The sequence below is a fragment of the Anabrus simplex genome, chromosome X, assembly GCF_040414725.1.
Source record: "Anabrus simplex isolate iqAnaSimp1 chromosome X, ASM4041472v1, whole genome shotgun sequence".
In the NCBI taxonomy this organism is placed as follows: Eukaryota; Metazoa; Arthropoda; class Insecta; order Orthoptera; family Tettigoniidae; genus Anabrus; species Anabrus simplex.
In genome coordinates this window covers 154,746,839-154,771,489 of record NC_090279.1, presented here as the reverse complement: position 1 = coordinate 154,771,489, position 24,651 = coordinate 154,746,839, and the positions used below count along the sequence as shown (strand labels likewise).

Below are 24,651 nucleotides of genomic sequence, written 5' to 3'. Positions count from 1 at the left end.
AAACCACTTCCAGGATGGCTGAGGTGGGAATCGAACCCACCTCTACTCAGCTGACCTCCCGAAGCTGAGTGGACCCCGTTCCAGCCCTCGTACCACTTTTCAAATTTCGTGGCAGAGCCGGGAATCGAACCAGGGCCTCCGGGGGTGCCAGCTAATCACGCTAACCACTACACCACAGAGGTGGACATGATGGTATTCATGGTTTAGAAAATTTAAGGAATTGCATAATTTTTTACAGAAATTTGTACCACAAATGCCACGAAAACCGTCTGATGCATGGCATTTCTTTGAAATTACTGGTGATAAAAATAAGCAAAATGCAAATTTTGCGGCCGCATTTACTTGACGGGTGGTGGCGTATCAAATTTGTGGGATTATATCAAGAGGCATCACAAGGATGAAATGAGTAGGTCGGCTTCTCCAGCAGAAAGCAACATTGCTGTATTCAGCGAAATGGTTATGTTGTGAGAAAAGGGCATTGAATTTACGTTGCCATACCAATAACGTATTTAAACGTGCCACCACATTACATTCACTCGGTAGTTTACTCGGTACTACCGGGTGATGACGTCACAACAACTGCTCCGCTCCGCTCCGCTCCGTCCCCACCACTAGCAAGAATGACACTTGCTCCCAGCCAGACCGCACGGCCTGGCCAAGAGAAGCCGTGACGCGAGACCACGTGACGCGAGGCGACACGGTGTGTCTGCGTAAAGAGCTTGGCGCATCCGCAGGGGTACGGGAGGGAAGGCAGAGGGGAGGCAGCACAGGCCGGGCCGTTCCCAGGGCGGAAATAGTTCCTTTACCCTGGGAGCATCTTTTAGGAATAATTTTATTATTATTATTATTATTTGCCCAAAGGGACAACAACGGGCGAAAAAACACAATAATGTACCAAAATTGAAAAGCATTAAACAGGCACAATAAATAGTATAGGAGGGGAGAGAATATCAAATACATGGCTCATAAACAATCATAAAAAATATTCGTGAGGGTACATACGTTTTGTCCGGACACTTTTGGCTGGTAGTGTACACAGTCAACATTTAAGGGGAGTACAAAAGGTGGTACTGGTAAAAATTCTATTTTTAGTTTTATACAGAAAATTATTATTTGGAGTTTTATCTTTAATTTGATGTTCGTTTCATTGATTTTGAATGACTGTAAGTATTTATAAATCTGAAAAGAATATATTACTGCACAATCCATTTCTCCAGATTTAGTGAGCATTTGTTCAGTCAAGACAGGATATCTCGGGAATTACTTGCTCTAGAAGGCGGTAAAATATGTTGATTGATAGTAAACACCCTTTTGCATAAGTTGGCTACATTTTTTGGTATGATATCACTAGAGCCAGGATTTCCATGCAAATGCCAAATTTTGCAGATATTCGTTTTATGGCTTAACGATTCCAAATAACCGTTCTTTTTCCGTGCATGTTTGCATGTTTTGGCCGTTTTAGGAGAAAATTCATGCATAATGCATATTTTGAATATTTTGGATTTAATAGTGAATATTTGGACATTTAATATTGCATAATATGACTATTCTTCTGACTTTGGCGCTTATATAATGTTAACTTGCATGATAGTGCCTTTTAAAATGTTGGTTTGCAGAATTTGGGACCGCTTTTCCAGGTTGTACAGTATGTCTGTTATTGAGAGACGGAGAGAATGTATTCCTGGCATTCTGTCTGATAACCGAAGTTAGTATATACGGTAGAGGTCCTATAAAGCAATTAAACAAGCACTTTCTTATCTGGTGCTTGAGTAAAAGTTGACGTAAGCCGATCTCTGTAATTCTTAGGAATAAGGTATAAATTTAACCGTAAATTGTGTATTACTAAATTACGGCTCATTTTTCGTCACTGTTAGACGAAAAAAACAAAACATGTATCACACTTCTGCGGCACCGTGCTAGTGAGACAGCACCTTACAAAGCTTGGTTTTGCATTGAACCCTCTTCCGTTGTTATCCTGGAATTTTCTACCCGGAACTCTCCCTCGTCACACGTCTTTGTTATCGCAGCTACAAACTTTAGTAGTTGAAGACATCATCTGCAATCATCGCGTGGAGAAGTAGCTGCTCGGCAGCTAGAGTTAGGTCGAACAAAGTGATCCGTTCAAATCCTGACTTTGAATTCGTCAAACTTATATAAGACAATGCAAAAGACGTACAATTTGACCTCCCTTTGTCCCAAATGCCTTCATTTAAGTATGCATCTGTCACTTCTTGTGACGTAAAATGCTTAAGAATGTGCTGACAGATAAACGGATGAGCTTAAATCAAGACAATTTGGAGAAATTACGGTAGTTGTACAATGTTTCAAAAGGAACTGAATTTTGATTGTGCATATTTTCCAGTTTATTGTGCATGTTTTGCCATATGATAGTGCATGAATGCATGCATATTTTGAGATTTGATAGTGCACGGAAATCCGGGCTCTACATATCTTTTTTTTTTTTTTTTTGCTAGTTGCTTTACGTCGCACCGACACAGATAGGTCTTATGGCGACGATGGGACGGGAAAGGGCTAGGAGTGGGAAGGAAGCGGCCGTGGCCTTAATTAAGGTACAGCCCCAGCATTTGCCTGGTGTGAAAATGGGAAACCACGGAAAACCATTTTCAGGGCTGCCGACAGTGGGGTTCGAACCTACTATCTCCCGAATACTGGATACTGGCCGCAATTAAGCGACTTCAGCTATCGAGCTCGGTGCTCTAGATATCACATTATATCTGGTGTTTATGTGGTAAGAAATATAATAACATCCACGTTTTGTAAGTGGCATTACGCTTTCAATTGTGATTTCTGAAAAATACCTTTTTTTTTTCTTTTTTTTTTTTTTTGCGAATGTTTCCCATTTCCTCAGAAACTACTTAAGATACAGCTTAAGCCCTATAGCTTTATCTTAAGTAGTTTATGAGAAAGTGGGAAACAGAAACTACTTAAGATAGAGCATTGATTTTTTTTTTTTTTTTTTTTTTTTCGATATAGATATTGCCCGACCAAGGCGAGTGGATCCGCGGAAAGAATGTGAACTAGTGCTGTGACGTTGGCGCAGCGCACGAAAATACCGTAAAGTCAGGTTCAACGAGCTAGAATAACATAGAGAGGTGGAAGCGCAGCCTGGCTGAAGCTAATTGAACGAACGTCCGCCATGTTTTCAGTGGTTACATTAATAAAGAGGCGTGGCAGTCGTATGATAAAAAATGTTGAAAATGCGCATTATAGAATCACTGGTGCAAAATAAAAGATTGATCCGGTTAGATGATACCCTGTCTCAACACTTACACTGTAACGTTCTTTAACATGCTGTGTTTGTTTGGATAATTTGAGACGGATTTAGCTAAGCCCCTCTTTAATTGCAAGACCTGGCATATGTTATATATGTAGTTAGAATATATAACCAAGAAGAAGAATAAAACGGGTAGTCGTATTTCTGTCCTAACAGGACGGTTAAGTTCAGTTATCGGCTAGTAATAAGAGGCCGGATGCAGGTCTTTCGAGTTGACAGCGTATGGGCGACCTGCACATCTGTGAGAATGGGGACCTGCCTGTGATGAATTATAATGCTGAAGACGGCACACACACCCAGCCTTCGAGCCATTGGAATTAACCAATTCAGGTGAAATTCCCCAACCCGGCCGGGAATCGAACGCGGGACCCGCTGGTCCAAAGTCCAACACGCTAACCATTTAGCCATGGAGCTAGGGATGGAGCGTAAACCGATTACATTAATACATGAACAGGCTCGGCGTGTTATTCAAATATCGTTAAGTTTCGTGAAGAAGAAAGGTATGAAAATACCGGTTACAAATGCTACCGAACGTGCTGTTGCCTCTACCGGCTGTAATAAGAAAAAAAAATATGTAAAAATGTAAAATACGAAAAGAGTGCCAAAGAGCAAAATTAGGCCACCTCATAAAAACGGCAAACCGCCTGTAAATAAAATTATCTTCTTCTTCAACAAGGGATCCCACCTCTACCACCTCAACGGCAGTGTCAATCAATCAATCAATCAATCAATCAATCAATCAATCAATCAATCAATACTGATCTGCATTTAGGACAGTCGCCCAGGTGGCAGATTCCCTATCTGTTGTTTTCCTAGCCTTTTATTAAATGATTGCAAAGAAATTGGAAATTTATTGAACATCTCCCTTGGTAAGGTATTCCAATCCCTAACTCCCCTTCCTATAAACGAATATTTGCCCCAATTTGTCCTCTTGAATTCCAACTTTATCTTCATATTGTGGCCTTTCCTATTTTTAAAGACACCATCCAAACTTATTCGTCTTCTGATGTCCTCCCACGCCATCTCTCCACTGACAGCTCGGAACATACCACTTAGTCGAGCAGCTCGTCTCCTTTCTCCCGGGAGCTTCAGACTCTGGGTCGGGATGAAACTAGGGAGAATGACCAGTACCTCGCCCAGGCGGCCTCACCTGCTATGCTGAACAAGGGCCTTGCGTGGGGGATGGGAAGATTGGAAGGGATAGACAAGGAAGAGGGAAGGAAGCGGCCGTGGCCTTAAGTTAGGTACCATGCCGGCATTTGCCTCGTGGAAAAGTGGGAAACCACGGAAAACCACTTCCAGGGTGACTGAGGTGGGAATCGAACCCACCTCTACTCAGTTGAACGAGGATGACGTATTTGAGCACCTTCAAATATCGCCGGACTGAGCCAGGATCGAATCTGCCAAGTTGGGGTCAGAAGGCCAGCACCTCAACCGTCTGAGCCACTCAGGCCGGCAAAATTGGCCTTCTTTGGATTCGACCCGAGGTTCAACCTAACTGTCCTACTAGGCAAGATGGCTCTTACACATTGCTCTTATGGGGCAAACTCTCGAGAGTTACACAGGAGCTCACATCTTGTAACTTAGGACCTATTGGTCGTACTTGGATTCAACCCCAGGTTTAACCTAACTGTCCTACTATGCAATAAGGCAACTATACATTGCTCGTATGTGGAAAACTCTCGAGAGATACCTCAGAGACTCAAAACTTGTAACTTAGGACCTATTCGTCTTATCGCTTTAACTCTGAGGAGCTGGCGTAAAGGCTACTGGTCTATATGGCTGCTATACATTGCTCTTATAGATCTCTCTCTCTCTCTCTCTCTCTCTCTCTCTCTCTCTCTCTCTCTCTCCAGTTGGTGGCTATCCGTGACTGGGAGAGAGACCTCTTTTTACGCATGCACAGATCATTAATTAATTAATCATTCATTCATTCATTCATTCATCATTCATAATCCCTATTGTCATCTAAAGATAACATTTTTCATACTAGTGACACAATTAAATACTTGGAATAACACGAATTAATAGGGGGTAAGATACATATTGTCCTAGAGTATATAACAATGTTAATGTCTAGGACAAAAGTAAACATCTTAGAAACTACAGTTTAGAGATAGGTGTACTTAGTGAGTATGCGTAATTGTATTATTTCAGGTGCCTAGTAATATATTAATTGTAACAAAAGTTTGCATGTGTCAAATAATTTAGATTGCAATAAAGGATTACTCTCTCCCCAGTTTCTGGCGATCCCAGATTGGGGTATGAGAATATTCTATTTTCATAGAGCTAACTGTGGAGAGCTACCTCACAGACTCACAACACGGACTAACTCTAGCGAGCTAGCGCAAGGGCTACTGGCCACGATGGCTGATATACATTACCTTTATACGGCAAACTCTTAAGAGCCACTTCAGATACCCACAACTTGTAACTTATGACCTATTGGTCTCATTTAGATTCGACTCCAGGCTTAATCTAACTCTCCAACCAGGCAATATGGCTGCTCTTATGGGGCTATCTCAGAGACTTAGAACCTGTTGGTCTTATTCGACTAACTCTGGGGAGTTGGCGCAAGCACTACTGGGCAAGATGGCTCCTATAAATTTCTCGTATGGATCTAATACTGGAGAGCTACATCAGAAACTCACAACTTGTACCTTACGACCTATTGGTCTTGACGGACTTACTCTAGGGACCTGGCCCAGGGTTGACTGGTGGTGATGAAGGTAATTCTTGTTTCAAGAGGAAGTACAACCCGTCTTCTCTGGACGAAATGGCGGAAAAAATTAGAATAAAAACTAATGATTTACCTAATGGAGGAACTTGAAAATGAATTAAAAATAAAACAAAACTGATTTTATTAAGCCGAAATGGTCATAAACCTGTCAAAAGTGAACGTAAGTTGCTTGAGTAACCGAACACTTGAGATAATGATATAGGCTTTGAGGCTTTTGCCATGTTAAGAAAACAAAGTTAATCTCTTTACGTTTCGCAGAGAACTTTGCTCCGCGTCTTCAGGAGAAAATCTCGACTGTTCACGAGGAAGACTTCTCCAATAATGAGGGTTTGAATTTAAGAATGCGTTACCTTTGGAGCTGTAGTGGTACGCTCATTTGTCACCAGGTGGTTCGCTGTATGCTACCACAGCGCTCCAAGCGCGAGCTGACGACAACATTAAGCTCCAATTAAGACGTTCTATCACACCGTGTGTGCGTGAGAAATAACAGAGAAGATATCAGATGAATCAGGAACGAATGTGGTAGAAACTAGTTTCTATTTACTTCTGTTACCACATTCGTTCCTGATTCGTCGGCTAATTTCGGGGCTGCTCGTGTCTATTACTGGTCCACTCACCAGTGATACATGAGCTATGTTTAGGGAAGGTTATTCCACTGAAGCTCAATTTGTAGGATTCCAGTAAGATATAGCAGATCTCCTAGATTCGGGAGGTCAAATGGACTGTGCCGCGATTGACCTATCGAAGGCATTTGATAGGGTAGATCATGGGAAAAGTTAGTGCAATTGGACTATTGTCGCGGCCAGCAAATTAGGCGGGTCAGAGAAACTACGCTGTTGCCAAGGTTACGTCGCAACTGGCGAAGAAATGTCTAACTGAACACATCATTTCGGAGCGCGAAGCAAGTTGGTATCTCTCAAGCTCCTGATGTCACTTCATATAATGTTTCAAAACAAATTATATTAGAAGCTTCAGAAAATACTGCTGATTTCAGTGATATAACTATTTTCCATATAAACCACTTCAAATAATTATTAAAAATAAAATCTTGAACTAGTAAATTTAAATCCGTAGAATCATGTATTGAAAATTTCAGTAAGCGGCCAAGTTTTTATTTCTTCAGCCAATAAAATTTTGTCTGCGGGAAAATGTAAAAAAATTGCCTGACTTACGTTTTTTATCTGAAACATATTTCCGTGAGTCTTGTAATTTTCCTGGAAAATGGCCCGGAAAGCGATCATGTAAATGTCGCTGGCTGGGGCAGTTCGGGGCGCGGGCGCCAGCACAGGCTGCAGGACGCCGTAAATACTTTCGGATTACATATTAATCGGTATCAGTTTTATTACATTATAACTTTAAATATTTGAATACTGTATATTGTACTGAGTAATATGGAAAAAGAACGACTTTAAAGAATAGGTTAACGTTAATTTACAATGAATTAAGAATCGGTTTCTAGCTTCAAGGCAGTCTAAGATTTCTTAGTCACTGTCATCACTCATCTCACTATCTGTCGAGTCGTCATTTACACTGATGATGAATGGCTCCATTCTTTCGTCCCTTACTATTTCCTTGGCCCGATCGTCTGATTGAAGATTTTCCGCGCGATTGAAGTACTTTTCCCAATATGCAGCAGTCACGCGGTCGATGGCTTCTGACGTGAGTTTTTCTACGTCCTTTATTTTGAATGTCTTGGTCCTCTCTGCCAATTCTCTCTTGACTTGAGCCCAAATCAATTCACATTCACTATCCATTTTAACTGCATTTACGGTGCGAGCTCAACAGCTGCATGACAGGGAACAACTCGGGTTAAGGTGGCCTGGAGCGGATGGGCTTCAACTAGACAGCACTGCACGATCAGCGTTGCCAATCCGTGCCCAGGGGTAAGGGACTCTCGACCATCTGTCGCTTTGTCGTTCCCATATCTGACGACAGCGCAGTTTTCCTCATCCGCCTAATTTGGTGGCCGCGACTTCAGACATACCAGACTGAATGGGTGGCTATATCTCTAGATAACAGAACTCAGAGAATTAGAGTACGTGAAGAATTATCTGATCCTGCAACCTCAAGGCAGTATTATTTTCTTATCCAGGATGGCGCACGAAATGTCATACATCGGAAATGTTTTATAATATGTGTAAACCTGGGCTCACAACCATGTCCTTATTCCATGCGTGATCCGACAGGCAGCGCCACATGTCACGCATGCGTACCGGCTGTGAGTTATACAGCATGGCGGACAAAGGGAGATTGACGCGTGAACAGAAGGTGAAGATAGTGTTGTTTTATGCGGAAACAAAGAGCGTAGCTCGGACCTATACTGCTAATAATAAGAGTCGGCGTGTGACATTTCTTAGAGGGAGGTCCGTTTACTGCCCGCCGAGACGGGATAAAAGGAGTGGCTGTGTGGTTGCCATGGAAACGAGGGTGAGGCGACTGCGGTTGCCATGGAGATAAAACTTCAGGGCAGCTCGTCTTGCTGGGAGTTGCCAAACCTGTCACTGTCACTGATAAGAACCTGATTGTTTGTTAAGAGCGATCGCAAGTGGGACGACACCGCCTGGCCAGGTAGTCTACAACAGATCACAGCGGTCAGAATGAAGGAGGGAACAAGTGAGCCGGAAGCGAGGGGTAACAGCATGTAGAAAGGAATGCTGGAATGTGGCAACATCGTGAAATGGCACGTGCAGTGCTCCTCCCTCCAACCTTACCTGTCAGACGCCAACTTTAGTTAAGTCTAGTATAGGAAAGGTTTCGTGTTCATTTCCGTGCTCGGTGGGCTCCTTGCCGGGAGACTGTATACAGACTGGCCAGGCAATTTGAAACAGAAGGCAACATACTGGAGAGAAAACGTCCCCGCCTCAAGCCGGTCCGTTCACCGGAGAATGTTGCTGCTGTGAGAGCAGCTGTGGCTCGGAACCCCTCCAAATCCACCAGAACTTCATGTGTTCAGCTGGACATTTCTCGTCGGTCAATTCAGAGAATACTGCAGTCTGACCTTGACGTGTTTCCATACAAAATGACAACAGGTCATAAACTAACGGCGCTTGACAAGCAACGGCGAGTACAGTTTGCTGCATGGGCTATTGCAGAAGGTGATCCCTTATTGCACAACACATGGTTCAGTGATGAGGCACACGTCTGTCTCAATTGGTGCAGTGAACAAACAGAATGTCCGGTTTCGGGCGAAAAAACGGCCTGCTGTTGTGCACGAGGTTGAAAGTCATGGTGTGAAAGTGTATCAGTATGTGTGGGCTGCAATTTCCAGTCATGGAATTATTGGGCCAATCTTTTTCAGTGACACAGTCAATAGTGCACGTTACTTGGACATGTTGACAAACAGTTTCCTTCCAGAACTCTTTGCATCACGACTACCAATAGAGAGACAATGGTTCGTGCAAGATGGAGCTTGTCCGCACACAGCAAATGTTGTTCTGGACTTCCTGAATGAACATTTCGTGCCCCGTGTGATGTCCCATCGATATCCCGAGCGTTTTCAGAGCGGCTCAATCTGGCCACCACATAGCCCCGATCTCAATCCCTGCGACTTCTTCCGGTGAGATATTTGAAGGAGACAATCTACCGCCATAAACCAGAAAATGAACAGGAATCGCAAGCGGTCATTGTGACTTTCTTCCGAGGGTTGAGTGAGGACTTGCGTCGTAGAGTGATCACGAGCATGCGGGTGTTATACATCGAGAAAGTGGACATATTGAACATGTCCTGCACACGGACGAACCATGCACATGTCAGTGAATGTTGTAACGCCATTTTGTATTCAATATGTAGTATATTACATTTTCTATAAACAATTTCCAGTGTATGACATTTCGTGCGGCACCCTGCACGTATAATTGATATTAGTAAAGAACTGGAATCAGAGATACGGATTTTTGCGGTTAATGTCATTCTGTATAGGGTAATAAATAAGTTACAAGACTGTGAGTAACTGCAAAATGACCTCGATAATGTTGTGAGATGGACAGCAGGCAATGGTATGATGATAAACGGGGTTAAAAGTCAGGTTGTGAGTTTCACAAATATGAAAAGTCCTCTCAGGTTTAATTACTGTATTGATGAGGGGGTGAAAGTTCCTTATGGGGATCACTATACAGTACCTAAGTGTTAATATAAGGAAAGATCTTCATTGTGGTAATCACATAAATGGGATTGTAAATAAAGGGTACATATCTTTGCACATGATTATGAGGGTGTTTAGGGGTTGTAGTATAGATGTAAAGGAGAGGGGATGTAAGTCTCTGGTAAGACCCCCAAATAGAGTATGGTTCCAGTGTATGGGAACCTCACCAGGATTACTTGATCCGAGAATGGGAAAGAATACAAAGAAAGGCAACTCGATTAGTTCTCGATGATTTCCGACAAAAGAGTACCGTTACGAAAATGTTGCAGAGTTTGAGCTGGGAAGAACTGGGAGAAAGAAGACGAGCTGCTCGACTAAGTGGTATGTTCCTAGCTGTCAGCGGTGAAATGGCGTGGAATGATATCAGTAGACGAATACGTTTGAGCGGTGTTTTTAAAAGTAGGAAATATTACAAGATGAAGATAAAGCTGGTATTCAAAGGAAGAGGAGTTAGAGACTGGAATAATTTACCGAGGGAGATATTAATTAAATTTCCCAATTCTTTACAATTATTTAATAAAAGACTCGGTAAAAACACAGATATGGAATCTGCCACCTGGGCGACTGCCGTAAATGCAATGTTCTTCTTGTTCCTCATATCCCCTCGCTTTGCGTCCCACAGCCCCACATCCACAGTCCAGAAATTGTTCCGGGGAGCAACCGAGTGTTGACGTCAAATTTAATAATAATAATAATAATAATAATAATAATAATAATAATAATAATAATAATAATAATAATAATAATAATAATAATAATAATAATAATAATAATGTTATTTGCTTTACGTCCCACTAACTACTTTTACGGTCTTCGGAGACGCCGAGGTGCTGGAATTTAGTCCCGCAGGAGTTCTTTTTACGTGCCAGTAAATCTACCGACACGAGGCTGTCGTATTTGAGCACCTTCAAATACCACCGGACTGAGCCAGGATCGAACCTGCCAAGTTGGGGTTAGAAGGCCAGCGCCTTAACCGTCCGAGCCACTCAGCCCGGCGACGTCAAATTTACCGCTATGTGCGCAAATATACAGAGCTAATTAAAGGAGTAGGCTCTGAATAAACCTTTTTACTAACACTCTAGGAGGTTCACTGAACCAATGAACATATAGAACGCGCCACCACGCCGAGTAGTTAAGAAAGAACGGGCTGTGGCGGTATACGCAGGGATAATCAATCAATCAATACTGATCTGCATTTAGGACAGTCGCCCAGGTGGCAGATTCCCTATCTGTTGCTTTCCTAGCCTTTTCCTAAATGATTTCAAAGAAATTGGAAATTTATTGAACGTCTCCCTTGGTAAATTATTCCAATCCCTAACTCCCCTTCCTATAAATGAATATTTGCCCCAGTTTTCCCTCTTGAATTCCAACTTTATCTTCATATTGTGATCTTTCCTACTTTTATAAACGCCACTCAAACGTATTCGTCTACTAATGTCATTCCACGCCATCTCTCCGCTGACAGCTCGGAACATACCACTTAGTCGAGCAGCTCTCCTTCTTTCTCTCAATTCTTCCCAACCCAAACATTGCAACATTTTTGTAACGCTACTCTTTTGTCGGAAATCACCCAGAACAAATCGAGCTGCTTTTCTTTGGATTTTTTCCAGTTCTTGAATCAGGTAATCCTGGTGAGGGTCCCATACACTGGAACCATACTTTAGTTGGGGTCTTACCAGAGACTTATATGCCCTCTCCTTTACATCCTTACTACAACCCCTAAACACCCTCATAACCATGTGCAGAGATATGTACCCTTTATTTACAATCCCATTTATGTGATTACCCCAATGAAGATCTTTCCTTATATTAACACCTAGATACTTACAATGATCCCCAAAAGGAACTTTCACCCCATCAACGCAGTAGAGGACTTTTCCTATTTGTGAAACTCACAACCTGACTTTTAAACCCGTTTATCATCATACCATTGCCTACTGTCCATCTCACAACATTTTCGAGGTCACGCTGCAGTTGCTCACAATCTTGTAACTTATTTATCACTCTATAGAGGATAACATCATCCGCAAAAAGCCTTACCTCCGATTCCACTCCTTTACTCATATCATTTATATATATAAGAAGAGCAGTCGGCTTTTCGCTGGCCTTTCCAAGTTAAAGATAGTCTGGACCAGTTTATGAACAACGCTAACAGCTAACTTACTATATACTATAGTTGGTGGAACAGTGGTTTCAGTGGTCTCTTCTTCATCTGATAGGCGCTTGTTGTTGTGGCTTGGCTTGTATTCCCTCTCCTCTTCTCCTTTCGCGTCACCTCTCGAAGTTCCTGAAGGAGAAACACTAAATAAAATGAAACGAGTGCTAAAGTATTTTATCTACTGTTCATACTACTCCAACTGCTACAAGACACAAACATCTACGTTTCTAACTACTTAGGAAGAGTCTATTGCTACAGACGACACGCTTTTACTCGCTGATAAGAGCGGCGCATCAATTCCGCCGTGGTTCTGAGCCAGTGTTCCACAAAGTACCTACTATCCGCGAAACATTTAATGACACTTCGTTTTACGGGGGTGAGGACTAAGGAGGGAGCTATAACGGCTCTGGTAGTACTGCCAACTGAATGGAAATGAAATCTGAATCGGATCGATAGCATGATCGATTGTTATGTGTTCCTAACCGTCGTTTACGTGTAGGAGTTCTATACTCCGTACGGCTCTACTTCTAAATTGACGTTTTGGCAGATTTTGGCTCTGTCTGGTGGTTATGCGCTGAAGCACAGACATCCAACCAATCTCAAACTGCCATTCATACCGATTTATATTGGCAGAGCACGATCTCGAAACCTAGTTGCCAACTCTAATATTTTATTCACCACGTGGTTAACCTATCTCGCTCAGCGTGTATGGTATTCGATACGGTTCGCGATCTTTTGCATTTTCCTTCAGTAATTAGTGTGTTTTTCATATTGCTGGACTCTGAGATCAGTGGAGTGTTCCGTTTGTAGGCAATAACCTCCTTGTGCCAGCCATTAGCGGTGAGTGATGTGTTATTTCCTCATTCCCTTTTATTCGTAATAAAATATTCTCTTTTAGTGTCAGAAGTTGCTATTAAATGTAGTTTTTGTGCATTCTTTTTCAATCCATATTCATTAGTTTTTCTGATTACGGTATTACATTTGACAAGGGCTGTATACCGCGGTCGCATTGCATCAGCTGTTCTCGCGGGTGTAGCGCGCTGGCAACAGAGGAAAGGCGATGCTCATTTGTTTTGCGAAACTTCAATTTAGAAGTAAGGCCGTGCTGAGTATAGGTTGTTCCTGTGATATACTTTGATTTTCTTCACTCATGTTCAAGCTTAACATATATTTTGACTTTGCTGTGTAAATAACAACAGTATTTAAAGTGTTGCAATTATACCGCCAGATGTCTCACGGCGATGCATAATGGTTTCATATTTTTTGTGTCAGAGGTTGCCAGTACGAATCTCGAAGATAACCGAGGTCTACGGATTCAGTACTAGGGAGCCGAAGTATCACTAAGAGTTTCGTGGATAGTAGAGAGCGCGTCTAAGATCGGGAGCTCATACTCAGATGCTCAAGAAGCTCTTCCAATCCTATTCAGACCGAATATACTTTCAAGGAAACGCACTACCTTACCGTACAATGGGGTGAAGTCGATCAGGTGGGGTGAAGTCGATCATTGTGACATCTCGATGTTTTTTAATTGTTGGCATCCTGTAGGTAGATGGAGAAGTAACAAGTTGAGCTTCTTTGGAATGTGGAAGCTCCATGCTATTTATGCGATATTCTTTAGATGTTATAATGATAACAAGTAAAGTGTGGTTATGTATTCAATAAGTGTCCGGGTTTAGCATAGTTTGAAAAAGGTCGTAAAAAATCTGTCATCCACCGGTACAATTAATAACCTGACCTCATCACTGACTTCATTTGGTAACTTAATGTGTTGTTCTCTTTTCCTGCACTTTGGATTACAACCAATTTTCTCCGCATTCGGGCAATGATGCAATATGCCTAATGTTTACATTTTATAGGGTGAAGTCGATCATGAGACGAATATACCAGAAGAAGCCAGGTCCTGTCGGTAAACGAAATTATAATATGGAAGATGAAGAAAATAGGTGTGTTACCCAAGTGTGAGTTTCCTTCCATGCTCAAGAAGGCGTTCAGTGTTGTGGGAGCCCATGACAGCTCAACTATTCTTTCTGGTTTCAAGGCTTGTGGGATTGTTCCAATAAATCGAGAAATGGTCTTGAAGAAATTGCCAAGCCTTAACCAGGATCCCGGAGATTCGCTAATAGGAGCAGAAAAGAGATGGAGTGACACACTTGTGGAACATCTGCACCAGGCACGAAATGGAGGAACAAGACCTAGTGAAAGACGTCCAGCAAGAGAAAAGAGAATGAATATTGCTGCTGGTAAGGGAATAGTCGTAAATGACCTCCTTGATTCTGATGAAGAAGAACTAGTTGAGACAGCAGCATTGGAGGAATATTATGATGATGATCTTCATAATGCCGAAGATAATGAAAGTCACTCTGATGTGAATGAGAATACAATTGCAGTTTAAACAATCAAAGTGATGTCAAAGGTGAACTAGACATTTTTTGTGTTGATGATTTTGTTGTGGTTTCATTTCCCACTGAAAAGAGACAGAAACTTCGTAGGACAAATTGTAAAAGAAGTTGATAATGGCCACGAGATATCATATCTGAAAAAGGAGGTGTCAAGCAAATATATTTCTCATTTCCAGATGTGTCCGATATTCAAGAAGGGCGTCTCCGAAGACCGTAAAAGTAGTTAGTGGGACGTAAAACAAATAGCATTATTATTATTATTATATTCAAGAAGCATCTGGTAGACAAATAATAATGAAATTGTCCTCAGAAAGTTTGCAAAGGGGACGCTATATCTTTCCAAACATAGATGTCTCCAGTATTGAATGATATCGCAGAAATGTACAGAACATTAATTTAAATTAAATAGGGATTTTATTTTGTGATTTGTATTCCATACTTGGAGACTAGGCATCCAGGTGTCAAATATTAGTTAAATGTAGTCATTTTGTCATTTTAAAAGTGTTAAATCTTTAACGAAACATTTATAAAACTAAACTGATGATCGAAGTCACCCCACATCATTTATAAAGTCGTTTTTAGGCTGAAATAAATCTGTGATCGACTTCACCCCACCTGGTGGGGTGAAGTCGATCACACTTCAGACCGTAATAACTTCGTAATTTATTGAGATTGTCATGTTGTTACGCAACCTTTAGAAAGATAAAGATTCATTACATGTATGTACGCTTTTTGAGAATTGTTTTTCTCTATTTTCATCCCGTAATATGCAAAAAACTATTTATTTTGATCGACTTCACCCCATTGTACGGTACTTGGAATTTCATAAGTGCTGAACAAAAATGCTGGCAATTAGACCCTGTCAGGCACGAGTTCGGAGATTAGGTGCTGCCATACGTTTTTGACCACAAATATTTCCCCAGTGCCCTTCCAGATCCGAACTTCCACCCATTGTAGCTTACAAGGAAACCCTTTCATCTGTAATTCTCGGATCTGACTGAGATTTGGCACAACAACTTCAGTAGGAATACTTTATTTATCCTTATCAAAATTACATGCCGAGTCGTACATTTAGCACCTGTTTTGAGGTGTCAAAGTTTGCTTGGACTGGAGTGAGCGGCGGGAAGCAGGTAGAGCACTCTTCACGTAAGGCTGTACACTTCAAGGCAAATATCGCCGCCCTGTTCCTTTTATTAGTGACTCATCACTGCTGCCAACTTGACTAGTTACATACTGAAATCACGAGACATAACCATCAACAAACGGTACAACTTTTTCTAACCCTCACCAGCGCAGGATCCGCTGTTTAATGTTCATTTTTGTCATTGGGGATGTAAGTACGTAAGTTCTTGGCGACTGGTACCAACTGATGTGACGTAATTAGTTCCTAGTACCAGCTTTGGTCGGGCTGGTTAATTTATTCGTGGTTAGTTGTTACGGTGGTAAATAAATTCTTCGTTGCTATGGTAATCAGCAAGGTATTGTTAAACATGGATGTTGTTCCATACGGAGGTTGCTATGTCAGAAGTACCGATTTTCGAGGGAACGAATTATTCTTTAGATTCTCTCCAATAAGCTATGCTGAATTTTGATATAAATTTTCCTTCCTTCCCTTCTCCTATCTATATTAAACTTTGTTTATGTGTATGTATCAAATGATTTTTGAGCATTCGTCTACCCTGGACCATTATTGTCACTTTTCAAAGGCCCGGCTAGTCAGAAAATCATTTCACTGGATAGGTTAGGTCCGGGTAGAGACAAAACCATTGGTCTGGATACGTTAGGTCCGGCTAGTGACAAAACCATTGGTCTGGATACGTTAGGTCCGGGTAGAGACAAAACCATTGGTCTGAATACGTTAGGTCCGGCTAGTGACAAAACCATTGGTCTGGATACGTTAGGTCCGGGTAGAGACAAAACCATTGGTCTGGATACGTTAGGTCCGGCTAGTGACAAAACCATTGGTCTGGATACGTTAGGTCCGGGTAGTGACAAAACCATTCGTCTGGATACGTTAGGTCCGGGTAGAGACAAAACCATTCGTCTGGATACGTTAGGTCCGGGTAGAGACAAAACCATTCGTCTGGATACGTTAGGTCCGGCTAGTGACAAAACCATTCGTCTGGATAGGTTAGGTCCGGGTAGAGACAAAACCATTGGTCTGCATACGTTAGTTCCGGGTAGAGACAAAACCATTGGTCTGGATACGTTAGGTCCGGCTAGTGATAAAACCATTAGTCTGGATACGTTAGGTCCGGCTAGTGATAAAACCATTGGTCTGGATACGTTAGGTCCGGGTAGTGACAAAACCATTGGTATGGATACGTTAGTTCCGGCTAGTGAGAAAACCATTCGTCTGGATACGTTAGGTCCGGCTAGTGACAAAACCATTGGTCTGGATACGTTAGGTCCGGGTAGTGACAAAACCATTGGTCTGGATACGTTAGGTCCGGGTAGTGACAAAACCATTGGTCTGGATACGTTAGGTCCGGCTAGTGACAAAACCATTGGTCTGGATACGTTAGGTCCGGCTAGTGAGAAAACCATTGGTCTGGATACGTTAGGTCCGGGTAGTGATAAAACCATTCGTCTGGATACGTTAGGTCCGGCTAGTGAGAAAACCATTGGTCTGGATACGTTAGATCCGGGTAGAGACAAAACCATTGGTCTGGATACGTTAGGTCCAGGTAGAGACAAAACCATTGGTCTGGATACGTTAGGTCCGGCTAGTGACAAAACCATTGGTCTGGATACGTTAGTTCCGGCTAGTGATAAAACCATTCGTCTGGATACGTTAGGTCCGGGTAGAGACAAAACCATTGGTCTGGATACGTTAGGTCCGGCTAGTGACAAAACCATTGGTCTGGATACGTTAGGTCCGGGTAGAGACAAAACCATTGGTCTGGATAAGTTAGGTCCGGGTAGTGACAAAACCATTGGTCTGGATACGTTAGGTCCGGGTAGTGACAAAACCATTGGTCTGGATACGTTAGGTCCGGCTAGTGACAAAACCATTGGTCTGGATACGTTAGGTCCGGCTAGTGACAAAACCATTGGTCTGGATACGTTAGGTCCGGGTAGTGACAAAACCATTGGTCTGGATACGTTAGGTCCGGCTAGTGACAAAACCATTGGTCTGGATACGTTAGGTCTGGGTAGAGACAAAACCGTTGGTCTGGATACGTTAGGTCCGGTTAGTGAGAAAACCATTCGTCTGGATACGTTAGGTCCGGCTAGTGAGAAAACCATTGGTCTGGATACGTTAGGTCCGGGTAGAGACAAAACCATTGGTCTGGATACGTTAGGTCCGGGTAGAGACAAAACCATTCGTCTGGATACGTTAGGTCCGGGTAGAGACAAAACCATTGGTCTGGATACGTTAGGTCCGGGTAGAGACAAAACCATTGGTCTGGATACGTTAGGTCCGGGTAGAGACAAAACCATTGGTCTGGATACGTTAGGTCCGGCTAGTGACAAAGCCATTGATCTGGATACGTTAGGTCCGGGTAGTGACAAAACCATTGGTCTGGATACGTTAGTTCCGGCTAGTGAGAAAACCATTGGTCTGGATACGTTAGGTCCGGGTAGTGACAAAACCATTGGTCTGGATACGTTAGTTCCGGCTACTGACAAAACCATTGGTCTGGATACGTTAGGTCCGGGTAGAGACAAAACCATTCGTCTGGATACGTTAGGTCCGGCTAGTGACAAAACCATTCGTCTGGATACGTTAGGTCCGGGTAGAGACAAAACCATTGGTCTGGATACGTTAGGTCCGGGTAGTGACAAAACCATTGGTCTGGATACGTTAGGTCCGGCTAGTGACAAAACCATTGGTCTGGATACGTTGTAACGTTCCAGACGTTACAGTGTAATTATGTTAATTTTATTATGTGTAATTAATTCAGGAATTTAACGTCATGATATTTATTTTGGTATGTAATTGTATTATAATTCATGTTTAATCATTTGCTCACTATCATTTCATTACTTTGTAACTACGACTTGTAAACGAGGGCTGAATATCCTAATATTCACTTAGATTCTTGCGACATTTGTTTAAAATTAACTTGCAGTAGATTTCCTCTATCTTGCCACATCACCGAGGAAGAAGGAAGGACAAATTTAGACACCAAGTTCTGGGAAAAGCGAGCACGTGTTCAAGCGTTCTAACGTAAGCTACCGTATTTCGACCAGAATTATTCAAACTGATCACCGCCTATATTTTCAAAGGAGCGTCATGTTGCCATGGATACTGAGTGAAAGGACTAATAGAAGAACAGTTGATATCAGGGTTAAGACCCGTCAACTCTAATATCTGGAGTGGGGAGAGACGTGTCATCTGATTGGACCACGTGTAGCGACCTGTAATTAGCGCCAGAGAAGGTTATAAAAGGGCGTGTTGGAGCTCTTGGCTGGTCTCTTCTGCATTCTACTTGATTCTTCGGATTCTTCGTTTGATTCTGCATTCGTATTCTACATTAATTACTTCATTTACCACGACGTGGTACTTAGAAATTCTGAATGAGGGGTGTATAGCCACTCTCATCAGGAAGTACGTACAGCTCGGCTACAAGACCGGTTTGAACCAGTCTAAGTCAATAGGTAGTATTAATCGAGATAGAAATGAAACTTCAGAGCACATTTTCAGTAAAGTTGGAAGGATTCTTAATTGAGTATCCTCTCCAAATAACCCAAGGTGGTTCTTCTAACTATGACTTAGGGCTTATCTCCAATATATGGGATAGAGCATAATAGGGAGTGTTAGTTTTGAAGCCATCTTCCAATTAGTGGGAGGTGCAATTTGCAAGGTAGGAATGGTACTTAGCTGCAGATGAAGAGATCTCAAAGACGACCGGTGATGTTCCCGCTACAAGGATGGAAGCTTCCCAAGGACCAGCAGAACAAGACTACATGGTGAGCAAACGAGTTAAAGATATTGCAAGTTTTCGCGAAGTAGAGTCATTCAATTTTTTGTTAAATTCATTTTCTATTGTAAATTCAGTTCTCGTTAAACCGTCGTCATTTATATTAAATAAAATAAATAGTATTTTTCTAGTTCACTTTAATCAATCTGCCTTAATTAGCCTTTTGATTTCTAATTCTCCTGCTTAATGATTAGTGCACTATCACCCCACCCCTGTGATAAGAGTCCGTCCAAGCTTGATTATAAATTTTTATCTTTAAGTCCTCAACTTAAAGATTGGCGCCCTTAGCTTGAATGGTTGCATTTCTCGTTCGATGATTGTTCTCCGAGAGGGGAAGTCACATAAATGCCGCTCCAACGTGTGGCGAGAAAATCATTAAGTACGGAGCAGTTAATGACAGTAACGATATCAGAATTCGTATTATGGGCAAAATTTGGATATCCACGTTGCATTAGGAGTGTTTGATTGTGGGAAGGGTCATGGCTGATCAGACGAAAGAGGAGAGGATGTTGCGCAGTGGACGGGCGATAAAAGGCAATAATGTATTGAGTTCAGAGGAAGAGTTGTGTAGTCTAGTAGAGGAAATTGAAGATAGAAGTGTAAGTAGTATGGAGAGTGAAGGCAAGCAGAAAGAAGTCAGTATGGAGTCAGATGATAGTAGGATGGGGGGCGAAGCGGAAGTAAACACTAACAATGAAAGTAATAATAATGATCAGTTAATGGGAATGATGCAGTTAATGTTAAGTAAGATAGAGGACAGTAAAACTGAAATAAAAAGTGAATTGGAACAAATTAAAACAGATGTAGAACAAACTAAATCTGAGCTTAAAAGTGAATTAGAACAAACTAACACTAAAATTGAGAATATTAAATATGAACTTGAAGAACAGTTAGAACAAACTAAAGCTGAATTAAGCAGGGAGATGAGGGAAAATAAGGAGGAAGCGAATCGGAGAATGGACGAACACAGTAGGCAGTTACGCGATCTGGTGGTAAAAAATGAACATTTTAATAAGCGATTAGAGGACCAGAAAAGCGAATATGTACGGCAAGGGAAAGAGGTAGAAGAAAAGTTTGCGGAGCAGAGAAGTGAATTCCTGGAATTAATGGGGAAGGAAAACAACTCTACTAGGGAGGAAGTAATGAGGCAGGTCACTAGTATTGATAAGAGAGTTGAGACTCAAAGAGGGGAAATACGGATATTTAAAGACCACGTCCAACAAGAGATTGACACGGTAAAGCTTAGAATAGAAGATGAGACCCGGGCAAGTGAAGAAAGGTTTGCGATAGCTGAAGAGAATAAGATTGAAATTAGGACATTGAAAGAGAAGCAGGTTAATTTGGAGAGAGAAATTGATAGGAGAGACAGAGATGTAGAATGCCGGATGGAGAAAGCAGAAAATAAGTTAAAACAGGTGGCAAAGGATAAACAGGTTTTCACGGGAAGGCAATGTCTAGGAAATAGCTACATTAGGGAAATTGAACTACCTAAATTTAATGGGAAACAAACGAACCCGCTAGATTTCCTTAAGATGATAGAAAAACGATTTGAAAAGCGTCTAGAGGAAGGGTCTATGGACTGGGAAGACGTTATGGAAAATATTGACCATGCTTTTGTAGGAGAAACTCGGTCTTGGTTCATGGTATATAGGCAGACGATGATGAACCTGAAAGAATTCAGAAATAAGTTTAGAGAGAAATTCTGGAATGAAGCGATACAAGCTCGGGAGAGAGAAAGGGTGGTATTTGGGAGGTACAAACAGCATGAAGGAGTTACTATGACCGAGTACTTCCTGGCACATGTCATGATTTGTCAGAACTTAGATGGTATAACCGAGGGGTCTGATGTAGTAAGACTACTTTTGAGACATTTTCCGGACAGGGTGAGAGAAGCGGCCTGCATGCAAAAAGTTGGAACTATTCAGGAGATGGAGAACCTACTAGGCAGTTTTGATGCGTTAGGTAACCTTAGGAGTAGAACGGAGAATATTCAGAACTCTAGTCATCACAACGGAATGAGACATAACGGTAGAATACAGAATCACGAAGCTCGCAATCAGTTCAGACCTCAGCAGAACAGCAGGAGCGGAGCACTTGAATATAGGGCAGGAAATTCCCAACGGAGGCCAGAGCAATGTACTAATGAGTCCAACGTCAATACACAAAGGGAACCTTTAAACTAACTAGAGGCTGTAATGTTAGGTCAGAATTCCAGCCTAGTACGAAGGTAGCGAAGTGTCTTGCCATGAAAGTGTTACCATATGACCTAGATGTTAGAGACGATTTGTTGTATGAACCCGAGCAGAATAATGGAGATTCAAGTAATAAAGTAGTCAATCCCGTTGTTAAATTGAAAGTCTGGGGGGCGTGGGTTAAAGTTTTGATTGATTCTGGTAGCCAAATATCATGTATTAGTTCTCAGTGGTATGAGTCATTAGTGAAACAGGGTATTCAGTTGGAGGAAATGCCTGTTAAGTCTACTTTCATCATTACGGCTGTTGGAAAGAGGTCTAAGCAAATTTGTAAACAAGTAGCTGTCCCGATCTGTATTAATAATTTTATTAGCGTTCAGATATGTTTGGTAATTCCGCATTTAATATTTGATCTTATCTTGGGATCTGACTGGTTAACGTTAAAATTGGCTCAGTTAAATTACAATGATCTAGTGCTAAATTTGAGGTGGAATAATGAGGATATCAAGGTCAAGTTTGAGGAGGAAATTCAGAGGAAAACGGAAGTTAGTACAGTGTGGAGAATGAGAGAGGTTTCTAAAGTAAATGAAGAGGCTAGTGAGGGCCTGAAGTTGTGCCAGTTGTGGATTAATGAGGATAAAATATGTGGCTTGAAAGAAGCCGTAAGTAGAAATCAGTTGAATGAAATCCAGAAGGACAAGTTATATGAAGTGTTATGTGAACACGTGGAGATTTTCTCCGAGAAACCTGGTGTTACCCATCTGTATGAACATTCTTTTTCTGTGCTGGATAAGACTCCATTCAGCGGACCGCGGTATCCGATACCACACAAATATGCCAAAGCCGTAGAGGATCAAATTCAAGCTATGTTAGCAGACGATGTGATTGAATTATCAAACAGTCAATATGTTAATCCCTTAATTGTCGTGCCTAAGTCTGATGGATCAATACGTTTGTGTATTGAATGCGAGAGCGTAGTGAGAGTGTTAGGTTTGCCTGAGGAACCACCTCGTAATGCTGAATTTTACGTCCGACTGGCACGGGAGAACCTGATTAAATCTGGAGATAAACGTAAAAGGCAGCAGAAACGTAAGGTACTTGATAACTGTGAGGTAGGTGATATGGTTTTGGTGAGAGTTCCCATGTTGTCAAATAGTGAGGATAAGGTAACAAAGAAATTTTTTCTTTTATATCAAGGCTCTTATAAAGTACATAGAAAACTAGGACCCTGTGCTTACAAGTTAGCGGATGGTGAGAGCGTAATGAATGGTTCATATAACATTAGTAGTTTACGGAGATACCTGTCGTGTGAGGTGGCTGAACCGGATTGTGAGATATAGGTCAGTAACTCGGGGAAGTTGCTACTTGTTATGTCAGACTACGAGCGAAATGAGTTTACGTCTCAATTGTGGTGGTATTTCCTAGTGGTGTTTGTAAACAAGGGAGGTGTTTGTGTGGCGGTAGATTTACGCTCGTTCATTGACGATAGATCATCTGTTTTCCGTATGTGAGGCCATGAAATTTTATATATTTGTTTTCTGAGATGTTACAGAAGGCTAATTAAAGCTGACGACGGCAAATAATTAATTTTCCCGTATGTGCATTTCTAACTTGCAATAATTTTACCGTGAGCTTAAATCACGTGTGGATTTGTGCGAAGTGTATTGCATCCTGCTTCAAGATAAGGTTGAAACATTCGAAAGAGTGATAAAAGTGTAAATTGTTTGTATCATTTGTTTTCCATGTTTCTAATGTAAAAGATTGGAAGAGAACGTGTTACTGCTATCTAGCAAAGAATGTCGGAGAGATGGGGAGTAAAAGGACAAATAGACACTCGGCAGAGTCTGTAATCTGAATTGTATATATATTATGTTATATTCTCTAGGATAATCTTGTTTTTTACAAAAATGGAAAGTTGCTTGTGTTGGGCATAATTTAGTATCTAAACCTCAAGATGAACTGAAATAACAGACATTCGCAATGGTAAGCAGTCTAAGAGAGATATGGAAACAGTGAGATATAATTAATTGTATGAAAATAATGTCGCTCGTAATGGGCAGGTAATAGAGGTATTTCAAGTCAATGTGGGAGTAAGTGTGTGAGTTCTCAACTCATGTGATATTTGTTAAGAACTCATGGGGGCGTATGTAACGTTCCAGACGTTACAGTGTAATTATGTTAATTTTATTATGTGTAATTAATTCAGGAATTTAACGTCATGATATTTATTTTGGTATGTAATTGTATTATAATTCATGTTTAATCATTTGCTCACTATCATTTCATTACTTTGTAACTACGACTTGTAAACGAGGGCTGAATATCCTAATATTCACTTAGATTCTTGCGACATTTGTTTAAAATTAACTTGCAGTAGATTTCCTCTATCTTGCCACATCACCGAGGAAGAAGGAAGGACAAATTTAGACACCAAGTTCTGGGAAAAGCGAGCACGTGTTCAAGCGTTCTAACGTAAGCTACCGTATTTCGACCAGAATTATTCAAACTGATCACCGCCTATATTTTCAAAGGAGCGTCATGTTGCCATGGATACTGAGTGAAAGGACTAATAGAAGAACAGTTGATATCAGGGTTAAGACCCGTCAACTCTAATATCTGGAGTGGGGAGAGACGTGTCATCTGATTGGACCACGTGTAGCGACCTGTAATTAGCGCCAGAGAAGGTTATAAAAGGGCGTGTTGGAGCTCTTGGCTGGTCTCTTCTGCATTCTACTTGATTCTTCGGATTCTTCGTTTGATTCTGCATTCGTATTCTACATTAATTACTTCATTTACCA

General features: G+C 41.5%; 1 protein-coding gene across 1 annotated transcript in view; it reads right to left on the bottom strand.

Moving 5' to 3' along the window:
• LOC136886066 (protein yellow) overlaps window positions 1–24,651 on the bottom strand; it is a 76,218-nt gene that overhangs the window by 4,951 nt on the left and 46,616 nt on the right. The window lies entirely within an intron of this gene.